At 40.1% G+C, this 17,112-nt stretch overlaps 2 long non-coding RNA genes and 1 pseudogene across 4 annotated transcripts; 1 reads left to right on the forward strand and 2 right to left on the reverse strand.

Annotated features, from left to right (window-relative positions):
• Positions 1-985: 985 nt before the first annotated feature.
• On the reverse strand, positions 986-3,469 carry Gm11578 (annotated as a pseudogene). Its single transcript, XR_003947601.1, has 2 exons — positions 3,394-3,469; positions 986-2,412 (listed from the first exon to the last, which is right to left on the reverse strand). The product of XR_003947601.1 is annotated as a predicted gene 11578 (transcript).
• A 98-nt stretch (positions 3,470-3,567) lies between these two features.
• Positions 3,568-9,036, reverse strand: Gm38388. 2 transcript variants are annotated; one of them, XR_865458.3, is made up of 3 exons: positions 8,924-9,036; positions 8,306-8,341; positions 3,568-7,871 (listed from the first exon to the last, which is right to left on the reverse strand). It is a non-coding gene; the product is annotated as a predicted gene, 38388 (long non-coding RNA). The 2 variants fall into 2 exon arrangements; XR_865457.2 differs by having other exon boundaries at positions 3,568-8,341.
• Gm51626 lies at positions 5,833-16,625 on the forward strand. Its single transcript, XR_003947834.1, has 2 exons — positions 5,833-6,281; positions 16,268-16,625. It is a non-coding gene; the product is annotated as a predicted gene, 51626 (long non-coding RNA).
• Positions 16,626-17,112: the final 487 nt, after the last annotated feature.

The following is a 17,112-nucleotide window of genomic DNA, read 5'->3' on the forward strand; positions in this document are numbered from 1 at the left end:
ACGAGAGCCATCGGGTTGCAATTATGTGAGATGGGTGAGACAAACAGCACCTGAGCAAGAGATGGGAGGGGAACGGATATGGCAATCTATGGACAAAACGTAGACATGATGTCATTGTTTTTTAACAGCTGAGGAATAGGCCATCAGGAAAATGAACCACATTTTCTTTATCCATTCTTCAGCTGAGGGACATTTAGGTTGTTTCTACTTTCTGGCTACTATGAATAAAGGTGCTATAAACATAGTTGAAGAGAGAAAGGAAGGATTATAGGAGCCAGATGGGGTCGAGGACACCAGTGAAAACATAGCCACAGAACCAACTAAGCAGGGCTCATAGGGGTTCACAGAGACTGAAGTGACAATCACCAAGCCTGCATGGGCCTGAGCTAGGTCCTCTGCATATATGGTATGGTCGTGTAGCTTGGTGTTCTCATGGAACTCCTGACAATGGGAGTGAGGCTGTCTCTGACTCTTTTGCCTGCTCTTGGGACCCCTTTCCTCCCTCTTACTGGGTTGCCTTGTCCAGCCTTGATGTGAGGGGTTTGTGCCTAGTCTTATTGTAACTTCTTGTGTCATGTTCTGTTGATATCCCTGGGAGGTCTGAAGGGGAATGGAGGAGGAGTAGATCTGGGGAAGAGGGGAAGTGGGTGGGTGGGGACTGGGAGCAGTGGAGGAAGGGAAAACTGTGGTTGGGATACAAGGTTTGAGAAAAGAATAAAAAAGAAAAAAAGACCATAGAAGAAGAGTGCATATGAGTGCTTCTTACGTGAGACAGGAAAGGAAATGTGACCAAATAAAGATGCCATCTTCTAATAATGTCTTTGCAGTACTGCACTGTCTAGCCGGCTTTTTGTGGCATCTCTAGGGTATAAATATGCTATCTTCCTTTTTTTTTTTTTTCACTTAAAAATTTATTCAACACACACACAAATCCTAACTCCTTCTCAAGATTACAAAAATCTAAAGTTTTTTTTTCCTTAGAACATTTAGCCTCATTATGGGAAGTGATATGATTTTTAAAAAAATATCATTTTAAAATGAAATCATCTAACACTACACACCATCACCTTTTTAGGACATTGGAATAGGGCAGTTATGTACTTAATTTCATCCTGTCTGAGAAGTATATGTGATAGTGTTTGTTATTAAAGCTAATTTCAAAATATATAATGAGGATACAGTAATTTTCAGGAGGGTTCAAAACATGCTGAGTGTTGTACATTTTTTTTAAATCATCTGTACTATTTATTTACTCTTAAGTATTTAAAACATTGTTATAGGCCAGGTGGTTGTGGTAGATGTAGTTAATCCTAGTACTCAGAAGCAGAGCTCTGAGTTCAAGGCCAGCCTGATCTAAAGACAAGTTCCAGGACAGCCAGGGCTACACAGAGAAACTGTGCCCCCCCAAAAAAAAAGAAAAAAAGAAGTTATCATGATCCTTTCCCTAGTCCTGGCTGCTGTTTTCTCCAAGACTGCTCTACTGGACTGTTGTGTGAAGCAATGCATACAATTTAGCAAGGCACATATCAACTAGGTTTTTTAGATTAGATCAAACCCTGAAGAATACTTTCTAAAGTAATTTTGTTGTCTTTCTTTTTATTCTGAAGTAGAATCCCTAAGGGAATGGTTGAAAACATACATGAAGTAGGAAGTTGGGATCGGGATCAGTCAACCCTAGCCTCCCATTCTGTGAACAGACTGTGTAGGAGCAGTACAGCCTTCAGGTACTGACTATCATGCTAAAATCTCTAACAACTTCTGTCAGGTAGATTCCTGATGTGAACGTCCTCAGGAAACCTGCCACCTGGCCTTGCTAATGATAGCCACACAGAGCCGTGAGGCTTAGCTGGTCATCACTGGGTGAGGAAGGGTCAGGGTCACTATAGATCTGAGTCAGGGCCAAGCTCAGGATTTCTTTTTTTTCTTTGTAAAATCGTAGTTCTTGTCCAGCCTTCCTGGCTTCCTCCAGCTGCCCTAGGGCTGCACGCAGCTCTTGAGAGAGAATTCCTGGTGATTCACGCTCCTTCATAATCCAGTCCAGGGCCATGTGGCTACGCATCTTTTCATCTAAAGAATATTGGGAATAGTAGGAGATGACTTCCTGTCGAGAGCACTTTGTTTCACGGAGGGCTTTCAGGCTTCCATTCCAGTGCAGTAGTTGGAAAATGGTCATTAGTTCCTGAAACTCCAGCATAGTCTTCCCCATGTTTGACTCCAGCATGTAGTGATAGGCTCCCACACTTGTGCTTGGGTCATCCGCATCATCTAACGTGCCCTTGGGAAGGAAAGAAAACAAAGAAAAGAAAACCGCTATCTTCCTTTTTAAGGAAGGGAATGAAGATGGTCTAGTTTCATGATCTGCAGAAGGGACTCCAGCACAAGCAATATCGATACTTAGTTCTTTGGACCCACCTTACTTAGAAACTATAGCATTTCCGAACGCCCTAGATGCTATGGATGGGTGTGAGGTGAAGGTGGGAACCCCAGAGTTTGGCTCTAGCGTCGGGCTCAGCCCCTTGCTAATTGTACTATGTGAAAAATGCAATATAGTTTACATTAAAATGTAGTATCATGTTGTATAGGGACATGAATGTTATAGGCATCTCTCTTTGTTTCTTTTTTTTTCCAGCTTCCTTAGCTCTCTCTGGCCTCGAGGCAAGAGTTTCTGTTTACTCACTTATGTTCCTAAGATGGAACCTGTGGCCCTCAGTCCCAGCCCCCAGTACAGACGGTACTTCCTAACCTTGCTCTCAGCTTGCTATCTCTTTTCTCTGATGCTTGACACCTTTTCTGCCTCAGAATCTTTTGGACCTTTATGACTTTCTTGTCTGGGTTTCTTGCCTAGCGAAACCCGGAACAACCTTGGAGCTCTCTTTCACAGACACGCGCTTGGTGAGTCATTACAGCCTAGATTCTCTGGTCCTTTGGGATTAATCCATCAAATAGCCCACAATTGGCCAGCATTTGTGTGTTTTTTTTTCTTTTCTACTCTTGTCTGTTAATATTTTCAAAATATTGTTCCTTTTCTAGAATTTTGTTTTTCCTTTTTTCTGACGTTATTCTGCCATTTTTAAAATTTGTTTGTTTTTGAGACAAGGTTTCACTCTGTAGTCTTGGTTGTCCTGGAACTCACTCTGTAGACCAGGCTGGCCTTGAACTCACAGAGATCCACCTGGGGTTAAAGGAGTGCACCACCACCTAACTGTATTGTGCCACTCTTTTTTTGTTGTTGTTGTTTTGTTTTGTTTTGGTTTTTTTTTTTGGAGACAGGGTTTCTCTGTATAGCCCTGGCTGTCCTGGAACTCACTTTGTAGACCAGGCTGGCCTGGAACTCAGAAATCCGCCTGCCTCTGCCTCTGTTTCCCGAGTGCTGGGATTAAAGGCGTGAGTCACCATGCCCTGCGTATTCTGTTACTTTTATCTTTTTGAATTTTAGTTTAAAGGTCTCGTTTTGAGACAAAGTCTCCATATGTAGCACAGCTGGCTTTGAATTTGTGGTTGTCATGACTCTTTGCCTCCTAAGTGTTGGATTTATATATGTGTACCATCAAGTTCAGTTTAATGGAATTTTTTTTTTTAAACTGCAGTTCATACATCATGGCTAAATAGAGAAATGTTAAAGCAATTCTACCTAAGAAAGGTTGATTTCTTTGGGCAAAGAGTTAAATGAAATTAAACAAGACTCTTTATCATAAGAGAGCTCAGATCCTTTTATCAAGCTAATATGGATTATAAATTCTCTTTAAAAGTCCTTTAATAAATAATATTTCTCAAATTCACCACTAGGACTCATTCTTATGATGTAGCTATTAACATCTCTGAGAGTTTTCTGAATAGCACAATTGGCAAAATACAATTTTAGAGCAACAAGAAAAGACACTATTTAATTACAAATCATGCTTATTGAATTATATAGTTATCTGTTCCAACTGAGATGAATGGAAAGCAGTCTCAGACACAGTGTTCCATGCTGGAAACAGCACAATAGCTGGTCCTTAAGAACTCACAGACAGAAGTGTGTTCCCACCCTTTGACCTCAGACCTGAGCAGTGGCTGATCTAAGAAACCGTGTTTCAGAACGTACTGGTTTCACACAAAATTCACCATTCCTAACAATTTAAGTTTAGAGTCAGAATGTCTTTGGATACCATGAAGAACCCTTGAGCTTCCTTTTCCTGTCTGTAAAATGGGTGTGGCAATTGCTTATTGGTGGAGAGGGGATGTGGAGAGATAGGGGAGTGGAAAGGATGGGGAGGAGGGCATGGTTAAATGAAAATGGAACTTTGGTTTTTTTTTTCTCCCCCCAGGAAGGAATAATTTGTTGAGCAGAAGAAAACCATGGTAGATAATCAAAGTAGATAATCAAAACGTTAAGGTGAGAGGTTCCAGTTTAATTAAAAAAATTAAGATAATAATTTTTCTTAGATAAGAAGCAATAATGTAAATTCACTGTCAAATAACAAAACAGTCACATTTTTTTTGAAGTTAAAAGTTAAGAAGCTAGAGGACAATAATGAACGTCATTTTTTCCTCTAAAATATTATTATTATAATTAGACTTCTAACCTAAAATTTGGGATAGTGATAGCAATTCCTCTGACTAGAATTTGCATCTACTCATGTGGAAAGTATATTAAACAAAGTAAAAATCTTCAGTGCTTATTTTGAGAAAAGCCTGTTTGTCAAGTTGGACCCTAAAACTTTATTTAGAACCAATTTAACTGCTTATCCAAATTAATTTGAAAGTTTGTGGTGTGAATGAGATGTTTTGGGCATCTGAATATTTGGTCCCCGATTGGGATACTGCTTGTGTAGATCTAAAAGATGTGATCTTGGTGCTGGAAGTGTATTACTGGGGTGGGCTCTGAAGCTTCAAAAGCCACTGGACATTTCCAGTGCATTCTCTGTTCCTGCTCACAGTTTGAGTTGTGAGTTCTTAGCTTCAGCTCCAGTCACTATGTCTGCCCCCTTCTGTCCCTGACATTGTGATGAAGCCTAAGCCTCTGGAACCATAAACTCTTTCTTCTATGTGTTGCTTTGGTCAAAGCATTCATCACAGCAATAGAAAAATAATGAATATGGAAGTCAAGTGTGATATGGAGCAAAAGGAAAAACCGTGTGAGGAATGGAAACCTCTGAATTAATAATTCTGGTTTTCCCCTTGGGAACGGAATTTACACATTTCTCTGGGAAAGGCTTACCAAAAGCAGTATTGTACATTTCTTAAACACCATGGGCTCTATTAGGGATTCTATCTTGTAGAGTTTTACCATCATTAGTCAATACATTTTAATACAATAGAGTCTGTAAAAATCATTGTGAAAAGATCAGGCAGGTTTTATGCTGTCTTGCCTTCTGAGATAAATTGCTTGCCATAAGGACAAAAATCTCTCTCTCCTAGTCCTGACATTACAAATCAAACCATCTGGGCTTTGGTTTAAGTCTAGGAACTTCATTAACATGGTGAGACATAAAAGAATTGCCCAAGGTAAGAAGTCCTATTACCAAGGATTCATTGCAATTAACTAATTTGATGGACTGCTACTCCCCTGCCCCTTGGTGAGAGAAAGAAGTGAAGCCTGCAAATGAAGAGGACCTTGGGGATCATCTTTTCATAGCAGAAAAAAAAAAATCTTGGTATCTTTTTTGCTAGTTCGGCATAATGAAGACTGATTATTACTTATAATACCGTCATTTCTTCTTGTACTGATGGAAAAGGAAATGTTTTAGGTTTGCTTTTGTCTGGTACATCCAGAGTCAACAGCCTCTTGTGTATGTAATGCCTTCTATCGTAAAGAACAGTGTCAATATTTAGCTACTTTCCTCCATGTGTAAATAAAAGAACTTGTAATCCTCTATTTGAAAAACCTTTTTTTCTTCCCATTCTGCTTGAGAAGGCTAATTTTCAAAGTCTGTTTCTTCTGGTGTTCTTTGAGACTTTTTCCCCCCTTCTAAGTATTTGCATTTGAAATGTTATTTGGGGGACTGAAAAATATTTCTTCTGTTTGCTTTCCAAATAATGGAACTGACTCAGAAAAAGAGTGCTGGCATTAGCTGGAAACTCTGCTAAGTTACAAAATCAGACGTGATTTGTACAGCCTTGAAGTTTAGAGTTGCTTCTGGAAATGCATACCGTGTACCTGCCAACTCAGATAAACGGAGACTTGTTAACGTCACTGCTGGTGGAATATCCTCGGTATATGAAGACGGAGAAAAGAAAGGAGGCCAGTGACAGCCAGTTGGGCTGCTCTATAGTCATTATTCAAAATTTGCTCCTTTGTGGTAAGATATTTTTCCTTGCAGGATTGGTAGGCGAAGGCAAGAGCCTTTGATAAACTACAACACTGGTCCATTGTCTAATAGCAGCACTTTAAAAATAAGCATTCTTGTATTTTTGGAAACTCTTGAAGACTTTAGAACAGGAGGTTAGTGGTTCTGTGGAAAGAGCTGGCCAGAGTAGTAAGAGCATGGGAAAGAGAGAGGCCAGTTTTCACTCTACCGTCACCTGACTGTGTGACTTGATCAAACCAGCCTGTTCCCATCTGTTGGTAGAAAGAAGGACTGTTTCACTGCAAAGGAAGAGCAGGCTGAGTGAAATGCTTTGCGGAGGGTTGTCCCTGACATTTCGGGTTTTTTTCTTTGCATAAGGAGACAGCTTCAAGGGCAAATTCAAAGTTGCTTTCTTGTTCTTGTTCTGTGACTGTAGCTTGAGCTGTCTTAGGTGAATGAATGGTAGGGAGCAAAGTTCATGCCGCCACTCTGGAACCCCACCCATCCTGACTTGCACTTAGCTTTTTAATTCTTGAAAGCATATCTGTGAACTCATTCACAACAGTTTCTTTGACTTGTTTTCAAGTATAAAATAATCCCAGAAGCCCAATTTCTTCTGCTCTATTGAGCCTTAAGCCCTGGTTCACTCTCTTCTTTCTTTTTAGAGTGAGGCATATTGTCCTTTAAAATGTAGCCTGAGATCCATTCTGATTCACTGAGCACTGGTGTGAATGAGAGCCTGTTTATCTCCTTCCCTTATTCCCAAACAGCCAAACAACCACCACGTGGTCTTTCTGATTTGGGTTGAAAACCCTAGACAAGATATGAGCTAGACACCCTTTTCATGCCTCATGTTATCACCAAGCCTCTTGTCCATGGCCTTCACCAACATGTTCCTTAGCAGAAACCAAGCATATTGGGATTCCATTGAAATAGAGTCAGTCTCCTGACCAGTGCAGAAATAGGGTTAGCTGCATAACTTGGGGTGGGGGGAATTGGAGGCTCAAGCTGTTCATAATGTCTTTAGGTTAGAAAACATTGTAAGAGAAAAAGGTAAATAATCCATGTAATGAAAGATTATGTTCAAAGACCCTTCTAGAAATTTTTCCTACACATGAACTCAAAATTTTATTTTTTTCTCTTTCTTGAAAAGTAAGCCCACATTCTGTGTACTATTTCCATTTTTGTTTCAGAGTGTATAAATGTACACTACAGTCACACGTTCACATCCATTCTCTCTTCTAGAAACAACCTTATTCAAGCCATCCATTTTCATTTTCTGTTTTGTGGTTAAATATTATATTGCTTTATTATGCTGAAATTGTTGAGTTGCTCTCCAGCTGATGAGCATTTTAACTTTACTTTTTTAAGTAGGTAAGTTGAAAGGTGAAGGCATATGCCAAAAAAAAAAAAAAAAAAAAAGCAACTTTGTAGCAAGTCTGCTTTATAAGAATGACTTTGTAGAAAGTGTGTCTTCTGTATTACTTAATAACTAGAGGGTATTCTCTGAAGTCGACTCTTGTTGATGCTGTAAAATCAATATCATATCTGGTGCATTTTCATTCATTTCCTATGTTTCTGGTTCAATTGTTGAGAACTCTCCTGTTTCAATACAGAGGGGGAAATGAGCTGAGTCAGATTCAGGGGAAAAATGAGCTGAGTCAGATTCAGGATGATGGGAGTAGCCAAATTGCCTTTTGCTCATTAACATTACTTCAAGGATGGTTATCATCGCTAACATTTTACAAGTCTGTTTCAAGCTGGCAAGAATACAGACCAGAGAGCCGAGAAACCATAAGATGCAAATGTGAACCTAACCCAAGCGATGGACTGACAAGATGACTCAGTGGTTAAAGGTTCTTGCTGCCAATTCTCCGAACCCAAATGGTAGACAGAACTGACTCCCATGAGTTGTCCTCTGACCTCCACATGGATGGCGGCCCTTGCACATCTGTACATGTTCATGCATGAGCATGCATACATACACTCAAATAATAAACAAAGGCGGTTCATTTCTGGAGATTAGAAAAACGAACCATTATGATGATCAGTGTTGCGATGCTCCAAGTGAACTGAAACAGTAAGAATTACATTGTCATTAATTTGTATCCTGAAAGTGGCTGAGTAGAAACCCTCCTATGATGCCCCTCAAGATGAGCAGAACTCCAAGTTTATGCACCCTGATTCTCTAATCGCAAGTGCCTCTTCTATAATTCCAGGACGATGGGATTTGCTGTGCAGTGAGTGATAGCAATGACCACATTTCTCCTGTGAGCTGGAGCTAATATTCACTCTCACCTTGCTCCAGCTCAGGAAGATGTGCAGTGGATGTCAATCGTCATCACTGCACAGGCTGTCCACAGCCGTAATTAGGAAATAACATACAGCGGTAGCCCTGAGAGGCAGGCTGTGTGATGTCATGCATTTGAGATTTGGTAGGAAACCATCCCCCAAAAATTGTGCAACAGCTTGTGTGGCATGAACCCAAAGTGCCCTGAGATCTTGGAGCCCAAACACATTTCTCTAGTAAAGTGTTCCCAGTCTTTTTGAATCTACCTTGTTTGTCTGAGCAACATGTTCTTAAGTTTCTGGATGTGCACAGGGCTCTTCCTGACCATCCCTGAGTTTTCTGGGAGCTTTTCAGCCTGGCTTACCTTGTCATGCTTACTTCATGCTGTTTCCTTGGCATTTGATGTAATTTTCTGTTGCCAGTTCCAGGACATCAGGAGATCACTGTTAGACAGGAAAACACACCATTTATGTCTGGTCACTGATTTACTGCTTTGTGGTTTCATTGCTTATCACTATTTATCTTGTGCATTATTGTGCAATAGAAAGTGGTGGACGTTAGTCCCATTTCAGGAGAACACAGGATTTCCCCGAATACCCACTGTGTTCCAGGCAGAGCTACCGAAGCATTTTCTTGTGTTAGCTTCAAAGCATACTTGCAAGGTATTATTGTCTCTACCTTAAAATGAAGAATCTGAAATTTGTATTGTATAATTGGATAATGTTACACAGCTCAAAAAATGATAGAACCAAGATAGGAACAAAACTTGGCCTATTTCTCATGAACTCTGTCTGTCTGTCTGGTTTTTTTCCTGTAGTAGAGTGCATGTGTGTGTATAAGGCAGAGGTTGATGTCCAGTGTCTTCCAACCTCTTCCTTTTTAAAAATATATCCTTTCCCACTAAACTGGATTTCATCAATTTGGTTAGGCTGGCTGGTCAATGAGCTCCAGGGAGCCCCTAGGTCTTTGCTTCTAGACCTATCCTAGGGTTATAGGTGTGCACCATTGTGCCCAGATTTTACATGTGTTCGAGGGATCTAAACTCAGGCACTTAGGCACCTTTAAGACCGAGTCATGTCCCCAGCCCAAGCCTATCCCTTTAAACAACAACAGAGCTTTATATTTCACCATGCACTTTGCTCTGCGATCATTTCTCACAGCTCTATGAGGTGTGCATTGTTATAAGGAAGCTGTGAAATACATGTAGTCATGGGCTAGCACTTGAAAATTTATGAGACTTAATTTACCAGGTTTTCCATGATACCACAGATGCCCTAGAGCTAACCAATTCTTTTTTTTAATTCATTTTATTTATTTATGTATAGCTCTGTGTTTCTCAATTAGCTACAATTCTTTTATGTCTACATCTTGTGTATCGTGATAAACAATTCATGATAATCTTAGCTGTAGACATAGTTGCTCTCTGTAGATAAAGTCAAAGTTAATGAGACCAAGCAATGAATGACGGTGCATTAGAAAACTTAGGTGAGAGACACACACTGTGCCTGTGAAGAGAATTAGCAGAAGTCAGACATTATGGAGGCATCTTCATAGTGTAGCACTGATGATGTTATTAGATGTTTTTGAGTCATATTTAGAAAAGAACTTTTGGCCCAAGATGAGATTCATTAAAAAAATTGAGAGTGAAATCAGGGAGGAATGCTGGGTGCAAAGATAACAGGCTGTCATAATGATGAAATCTAGTTATGTTTTCCAATCCTCTAGTCATAGACACCTAATAAAAGCATTGGCACCAAGGCGTGAACAACTGCTATGCTTACCGCATTAGGGACACATTACCACAGGTATGTAGACACACGACCTTAAGCAGTAGAATGTCCCTGGGGGTTCATGTGAGTAGGGGCAGTTTCTGTTGCTCTTTAGACACATTGGGTGGCTACTTCCCTAAATTCACCCACAGTCCCTTTGAAACGCTCCATCCCAAAAACCTTTGAGCAACACGTATTGTAACGACCACTGCAAGAAGTCATGGGGGCCTCCTAGTGAGAAGATACATAAAATACTGTCTTCCAGGATACAAACTCCAGGAAGATGGTATATAAAACATGGAGTTCCAGTTGTTAATACCAACTACCATCACTTTGCTAAAAGGCTCTGTCCTCCAAAACAAAACAAAACAAAACAAAACAAAACAAAATAAAACAAAACAAAACAGAGTATTGGTATGGTGTAGAGGGATCATGGGCTTGCAGATCAGAATCTCTGAAATGGATATTGTGTTGCAATCTTCCTTCTTCCCCCTTTCTGCTTACCTTCCTTCCTTCCTTCCTTCCTTCCTTCCTTTCCCTCCCTCCTTCCCTCCCTCCCTTCCTTTCCTTTAACTCATTGCCACCTAAATTAGCCATGAGAACTGAGGTGGATTTACAGAGAAATTAGACTCTGAAGGAATCTTTCATTTGGCTTCTGATCAGAAGCCAACAACATAGACCATGTTCCTTTGCTAGCTGGGTACCTCTGAGGCTTATTTTCTCTGCCAGTCAAGTGAGAACAGTACTTTTAAGTGTACATACCAGGTTCTCAGTAACAGGAGCATTATAATTACAACTGTTAGACTTAGGTCTAAACACAATTCATTTATAGTATTGAACATACATAATCCATTTATAATATTAAAGGTGTTTCCATAAGAGTACACATGGTGGGACTCATGGCTCCAGCTGCATATGTAGCAGAGGATGACCTAGTCATTCATCAATGGGAGGAGAGGCCCTTGGTTCTGTGAAGGCTCTATGCCCCAGGGAGAGGGGAAAGGGGATAGGGGTTTTTGGAGGGGAAACCAGGGAAAGGGGATAACATGTGAAATGTAAATAAAGAAAATACCTAGTAAAAATAATTCTCTAAAAAAAAAAGGCTGGTAATAACACACTGTCAAAACTTTCAATTATAAGACGAACACTCTATAGAGACTTAAAAGACATTATTACTATAGTAATAACAACTTGCTAAGACAGTAGATCTTAAATATTCTGTCCTGGGTAGCTTTAACTGTTGACTTAACTCAGTCTAAAGTCATCTGACAGGAAAGCCTCAACTACAGAACTGCCTAGCTCAGATTGACCTGTTGGCATGTCTGTGGGGGATTGTCTTGTCTGTTGATTGATATAGGAGGGTCCAGCCCCCTACATGCGGTCCTGAACTATGTAAGGAAGCTAGCTTCACATAAGGCAGCCAGTGAGCCATCTCGTGAAGCAAAATTCTCCTGCGTTCCTGATGCACTTCTATGGCTGGGAAGTGAGTCTCTTGGTTGGAGGTAATGCTGTATGGGAGAACAAGTAGGCTTGCCTTCAAGCCTTGAGTTCTTGCCTTGACTTTGCTCAATGTTATCTGTGTTTGTAAGCTAAAACAAACCTTTTCCTTCCCTAAGTTGCTTTTGGTCAGAGTATTTTATCATGGCAATGGAAACTAAATTAGAACATACTCTCAAGATATATATCTTTTTAAAAAGGTAAATATGGTATATTTCTTAGCTTGATTCTGGTAATAATTTCTCAATGTAAATGTGAATAAAATACATTATTTATTTTAAATATATACAATATTTATTTTTCAAATATACCTGGCCTAAAAAAAAATCTCTAAATGATTTTTCTGTTTGCCTCTGCAGTTGTCTAGAAATATATTAAGTACAACTATAAAGTAGGTATATCTAAATACAACCACTTTAAGTATTTTTTCTTTCATAATAAGATTATACATATACTCAAATAGTACTGTTATTGTTTGAGGTATTTACAGAATAGTCTTCAGGACTACTAGCATGCTCTTTGAAATATCCTCAGTTAGGGAAAGTTTTCAGCTTTTTAAGATAGGAGTGATTTTTATAAATCATCTATGGACATTTAGAGAGAAACTTGGGTAATCAAACTGAATAATTCCACTTGAGGCTAAAGCAAAACAAAATCTGATAAACATAAACTGACTTTAAAAACAAATCAAAAGAAAAATTTGAAAGTAACTTCAGACTTTGCCAGCATCATTAGAACTGCATTCTATTCCAAGGTGTCTGCTTGAAAAATTTAACTTATGATTCATTTGTGAAAATTTGGTAACTTATTAATGATACCTCACACTAACGTGACTTGACTCCAAAGGAAATTCCAAGAACTTAGGGACTGCACTCTCCACAATTAAGGTGTAGTTTTGTCCAAGGGTCTAGTATGATGCCAGACATTCTTTGGCATCTGAGTAAGTTATAGACAATGATGATGCCTTTGATGTCAGCGGAGATGATAATGGAAGAAGACTTGGAAAGGCAGTATTGGCTCTGGGCTGGCTGCTTCGGAATTGCTGGCATTGATTTAGGGATAAATGAAACCGTTACTTACTGATTTTTGTTCTTTTTATGGCAATTTAAAGCACATACCTCATGCTTGACTCTGACATAGCATTTGGAAAGAAAGTGTTCTGAAGCCACTATACACCGAAAAGCTACAGATGATGACAGAGAGGATCAGCACAGAGCAAACATGGAGTGAGAAGAACATCATGGATGCCCACACTAATCCTAGCAATGACCATTAGCCCAAAGGGAAGGCTTAGAGATGAATGACTTGAAAGCACAGCCAAGCCACCAAAGACTTTCCATTCATAATGTTGGAAACATCTGTTCTTTGATGCCAAGCTATATTAATAGACTTCTTCTACATGGAAAAATTTGGCATATGCTGTAAATATACAAAAAAGTTTGATCCAAAGGAAATTTACATGTTAATAGAAAGAATCAAGGTAGGCAGAAATAACAAAAACCAAATGCAAAGTATGAAGTAATAAAAGTGATTTAATGAACACAGATAAAGAGAATATCGGGTCTAAAGGAGAGTCTCGGGAATTGTGGTTTGATATCAGACTTGAGGGTGAGATCAGTGAACTGGCATATCACACTGAGTAAGGAGAAGCAAAGACCCATTAGGAGACAGGGCAAGGTAGTGTGCAGTTGTCTGGTATTCGGGAGTGTGACAGAGGAGGGGGACAAGGGAAGAGCAGAGCAGTGTCTGTACCTCAGCTTTGCTTCAGGCGACATAACTTGGGGGCTGTATCAGCAAGAGCGCTATGATAAACTGAATGCTAATACCTTCTCTCAAACCAGCTTGAGTTATTGGCCATTAAAAAGGAATCAGACTTGCTTTGTAAATGTATTGTTAACCAGAATTAACTGGTTAACAGAATTAACTACTAGCTATAGCATTCTGACTGACCAAATGAATTAGACTTTTCATGGAGGACTGATGCTGGTATGTGTGTTAGCTTTATACTACCCACTAGCCAGACATTCATAAAAATTGTTGAGTTGCATGAGTTTCCCCTAAGAATGCTTCATTTACCTGTTTATTGTCCCTATGATAAGAGGAGACCAATGGAGGGACTTGTTCAAGTTTTCTCAAGGCTGTCTGTGGCATCGTTGGTGCAAGCATGCAGGTTGGTTCAAGCTTTATTCCAGCGCTCCAGGCTATGTGAAGCGCCACACCAACTTTCTTCACATTGGTGGATTGCATTCATGCATCTGTCTAGGAATTCAGAAAGTCTGACCACACTACCTTTAATATGGTGCTGATTGTGTAAGCAAACAAAAGTAAACAAGCAACCCCTAAACCTAAGAATTGTTATCTGTGCTTAATTAGCTCCAGGCAGCAGCAAACCCAGAGCTGGCAGAGGTGGTGAGCAAGGACAGAAACATGGCACCATCACAGTGCTGAGTCACTCACAGAGCTGTGTGCTCTCACTGAGCTAGAGTTGCAGTGTTTTGAATGTAGCTATTAGCAGTGCAGAGCTCTCATAACCAAGTGTGGAGGTAATAACAGGACAAACAAATTACAGGGAACTGGAGATGGGATTCCACCACAAGGGAACAAGCTGAGGGAAGAGCTCTAACGTGGGACATGGATTTGGTTCCCCACATATTTCTTTGTCTCTTCCAAATATAGATTTTGTTTTCATGTGGTCACCGATGACTGAAAATGTTGGCCACACGCATAATGAATCCCACACAGCAAGGACTCTGTATGTTATGGGAGCACTTAGAATGTTTCTTTGGGAATTTTCCTCTGAGTAGTAAGATTAAAGACAACTCTAGCTCAGTGTCATTGACTGTGGATGACAGAGGGTAGTGGGAAATATAGTACAGTGTATCTGAGAATGCTCATTTTAATTATTCCTTTTTGTTTATTCATTGTGTTTCAAGACAGGGTCTTTCTATGTAGACAACTTTAAACTTACCTTCCACCTATCTCAGAACTCAAGAGTGCTGGGATTATTGGCATGTATCAATCACATATGACTAATAGTCTTTGCTTTATACTCACTGTTATGCTGGGGCTGCCAGGCGGACTATTTTGATTGAAGCAGGTTTTTTTCACAAGGGGCTGAGTTCTAGCAAGGAACAGAAATTGCATGTACGATAGACTAGCTTGTAAAAGGGGACCACATATGAATGGATGCACACTAGAGAAGAGGGTGGCTTGAGACAGAAATCTGTCCATGAAAAGTAGAATGGAAGAATTAGGGTTGGATCTTCAGAATTTGGGGTGCTGAGAAAATGATGGCCCCATTAGTGGAAATCTCAAAGTCAGGAGGAATAGGAAGCTTGTCTATGTATGTGCCATTTGGGTAAGAAGTTAGATACGATGGGTATTTAATATCCTAGATATCCTAGAGGTGGGTGGAGACCTGTCTAGGGGAAATTTGAGTCCAGTGATGTGGCTGCACATGCAGGTTTAATAGTAGAAGTTGTGGACCAAGAAAAACTACGGAGAGGGGCTGGGGAGAAGACTCGGTGTAAAGGGCTTCCTGACTGTGAGATGTCCTGAGTGACCTGGCTTAGGAACCCCAGGATCATGTAAAAGCTGGATACAGTAGTGCACATTTGTGATCCCAGTGTGCTGCTAAGGGAGGCTGAGTCGGGAGAGCTGCTGGAAGCTTGTGAGCCAGGCAGCCTGAAGTGAGAGAGAGAGAGAGAGAGAGAGAGAGAAAGAGAGAGAGAGATCCTGCTCAAACCAAGTGGAGGGCGAGGGCTAACACCTGAGGTTGTCCTGACCCCTACACACATGTCTACTCTGCACTCACACATTTAGGGACAACCCAATTTCAGAGGACAGGATAGAGTAGAGGAAGTAATGTTAGACCCTGAAGGAATGGCCTATGTATATAGAAAAGCCTGGAGGGCACAGTGTGAGGCGATTTCTACAGGGTTTCAGACAGAAGCTAAGCTGCTGAGGGTTATAGTTGAGTGCTCTGAGAGGATAAAGATAGAGGAACAAGCAAAGTTCAGTAGTTAGAAGGTGATGGGTGAGGGAGCATCTCAGTAGATGTAAAAGCTGGATTAATTATTTAAAATTCACTGACATTTATAAGACAAATGACCCCAAGGTCAGATATTTTTATGTTAGGTCAACTACTGGGCCCCTTAATGTCAGGGAGCTAACTCACTAATACCACTTGGCAAGGCTATCTGAGGCGTCAGCACACATAATTATGCAAACTCTCCTTGAGATAATGGAGTGCCTGGTCTTCACACTTGTTATTCACACTTGTTAATACAGTGAATAGAAACTGCCTATCACTGGGTACAGGAGTGGATCTTGATGTCTAGGCTCAATCCCAAATGGCAACAGAGAAGTCTCTAGATCCAATGGCTTCCTGCGAAACCATTCCGGTTGGTTAGTAATCTGTCTGATTGCTCCTCTTGTCTTAGGGACCGATTTTTGGACAACAGACCTTTCTGCTGGTGGTGTCTTGCGTGGTTGAAGAAGCAGTAATGAGACGAAGGTCACATGACTCGATGGCAAACATCTCCATTTGCTTTCTTCAGTAGGATTAACTGCTGATAATTATGGAAAGGAAGAGGTTGCAAGGAGGACATCTTTTATTTCTCAATTGCTCCCATTTGATTTTTGAGGCATGGATAAACAGATCTTTTGGATAGGAATAAAGAAGCAGAAAGAATATGTGATTTTGTTATGAAAAATTTCCAGTACCATTGCAAATGCTATCTTCTTTTTTTTCAGGCACTATTTTCCTTGTTGGTAAAATAAAGATATTAAGTAAATATATTTTTTATGTCATCTCATTTTTTAAAATTTCTTTTTCTTTCTTTCTTTTTCTAATTGAGATAAGATCCCTCAGTGTAGCCCATCCTGGATTCCTAATCCTCTTGTTTCATCTTCTGTAGGAAGATGACTACTACAAAGAGCTGTCCTTCAGTATGGCCCAGGCTGATTTGTACCACTATCTTTGACATTGTCAACACACACACACACACACACACACACACACACACACACACACACACCATAAAAACATAAAATCCGAAGCCATGATATGCAAGCAAAAGACCAGTAAGACCAAAATCCAACAAAACAAACGGACAAACAAACAAAAAAACAAAGCACTATGAGACAAAATGTCTACAAAAATACCATTGAGTTAATTTCATCTTGGCCATCTACTGTGATGGCCCCCTTTTTCAAATTCTGTGTGCTCATAAAGACTGAGCAACCAGAAATCCCTGTTCTCTGTGAGAGTCCTGACAGCTCTGAA

Source organism: Mus musculus, chromosome 1, assembly GCF_000001635.26.
Source record: "Mus musculus strain C57BL/6J chromosome 1, GRCm38.p6 C57BL/6J".
Classification (NCBI taxonomy): Eukaryota; Metazoa; Chordata; class Mammalia; order Rodentia; family Muridae; genus Mus; species Mus musculus.